Below are 382 nucleotides of genomic sequence, written 5' to 3' on the forward strand. Positions count from 1 at the left end.
CTAATCAAGGCACTGGATTAGGGAAGAAGAAAATCAAGGGGATCCTATAATGCGTCAAGGTAAATAGGACTTCTGAGAAGGGGTGGGTCTTCCTACCTCTGAAATGTGTGCAAATTGAGGGTATTGTATCAGAAATTAATTGAAGATATTATTTCTAGTGCACTTGTATACTAATAAATTACCCTTTTATTTTTCACATATTTTATTATTATGTGTATGTGTGTATTGTCTGCATATAGGAAAGTGCACCCATGTCCTGCAATGCCTGTGGAGGTCAAAAGAGGCTGTCAGATCCCCTGGAACTGGAGTTACAGACAGTTGTAGCTGCCATGTGGGTGCTGGGATTCAAACCCAGGTCTTCTGCAAGAACAACCAGTGTTCT

Source organism: Nannospalax galili, unplaced genomic scaffold, assembly GCF_000622305.1.
Source record: "Nannospalax galili isolate Female #2095 unplaced genomic scaffold, S.galili_v1.0 scaffold640, whole genome shotgun sequence".
NCBI lineage: Eukaryota > Metazoa > Chordata > Mammalia > Rodentia > Spalacidae > Nannospalax > Nannospalax galili.